Genomic DNA, 1,811 nt, shown 5'->3' with positions numbered 1-1,811 from the left:
CATCGAGAGGCGCCGCTGCCGAAATGCCACAGAAATTCGGCGGCATTTTGGCAAATGCTCCACTGCCGGCCAGGACACGCCCGCAGCACTGTGTTGGGGACCCCTGCACTATGGGATCATGTAATTAAAGACTATCATAATGCATACGAACAAGGGGCTGAATTAAAGTAGCATGGGTAAATTTAAATCTGGCATTTCCTAATTTTTGAGTGCTTGACTTTGCAACTGTTACATTCTTTTAATGTGTGTGTGTGTGTGTGTGTGTGTGTGTGTGTGTGTGTGTGTGTGTGTGTGTGTGTGTGTGTGTGTGTGTGTGTGTGTTTTCTGAAGACACTACAATAATCAAAGAATGAAGCTGAAAGGTTAGTAACATCATTGGAACTTGAAGTCATGTAGAATATTAGTCACATTGGTTTCCTGTATTATATTATCCTTACTGTGCGTTCATTTCTTAATCCTCACATCTCCCTATTATTACCATTCTACAGAACAGGAAAAACAGACACAGAGATGTTTTGTGAGTTGCTGAAAGCCAAAGAGTTTTAGTGGATGACACAGGATTAAAAAATGCAGCTATTTGTGGCTCCATCCTGTGCTCTAACAGACTAGACGTCAGTGCTGTGCTGTGTTTTGTGTGGTTGAAAAATATCAAGATTTTAATATGGAAAATTGTTTATTTACATTCAATTCACATAAAAATAATTTGTCCTTTTTGTTTTTTGAGGTAAGAATTTGTCATTTAATACAGTTTTGTGTTTTCTAGAGTAACACTGTTTACATTGTTTTAACACTTGGCAGCTTGAATTCAGCAGTTATGGAACAGTGTATCATTTAGCGGTGGGTTCAGCATAAATGGTGATTCAGCCAACTGGCATCAAATATTGGTTTAAACATGGTAAAAAATCATTTGTTTTTTATACTTATTGGTCGCATAAATTCTACAATACTTTGTGTAGAGTTCTTATAGGATCAAATTCTCACTATGTCGTTTAGGGAGTGGGCTGGTGCTCTAAAATAATAGTAATGGCACTGTCACCATCATTTATTTCTATATTCCTATTGATAATATGGGCTTAATGCTTTACAGAGCAAAAACAACACAGTCAGATACAATTTTTAAGGACTAAGTTCTTTTAGTGATGTAGCACCCAGAGTTGTGCAACAGTTGGCAAAATTACTTCACGGAGTTGAACAAACATTTTCTTAGATTTTGTTCTCCCTGGGTTCACTCCTGGTTGCAGGGTTGGCTCCAGGGGTTTTGCCGCCCCAAGCATCCAAAAAAAAAACAACAAAAAAAACCCGCTATCCTGATCTGCACCAATTCAGCGGGAGATCCTTCACGCCGAGCAGGAGCGAGGGACCCTCCACCAAATTGCTGCAGAATACTTGAAAGTGCCACCCTGCTCCAGAGGGAGCGCCCCAAGCACCTCCTTGATTAGCTGGTGCCTGGAGCCGGCCCTGCCTTGCTGTGTATTTGACAGTGGAGCTTCCTCTACATCACTGTGTTTCACCACTTTTTGCTGGAAAATTAAAGGAAGGTGTGAATTTCGCAGTTTCACACAATAATAAATTGGTCTCAGTTGCCTCAAATTCAGGCCCCAGTTGGCTCCAGCGATTTGTGAACCTGGGCACAGAGACGAAGCTGGGCATCTTCCGCGGCATTTCATTGCAAAACGGCTCCAGCAGCCAAGCCCCAAACAACGGATGAGGGCACGTGCGACTTCCCCCAACACCCCCGGCTCCGCCCACACGCTCTTCCCACCTCACGCCTCCCCGCCCTCGCTTCCACCCGCCCAACCTCTGTCCCCTGT

The sequence above is a fragment of the Gopherus evgoodei genome, chromosome 5, assembly GCF_007399415.2.
Source record: "Gopherus evgoodei ecotype Sinaloan lineage chromosome 5, rGopEvg1_v1.p, whole genome shotgun sequence".
Classification (NCBI taxonomy): Eukaryota; Metazoa; Chordata; order Testudines; family Testudinidae; genus Gopherus; species Gopherus evgoodei.
This window is presented reverse-complemented; position numbering follows the sequence as displayed.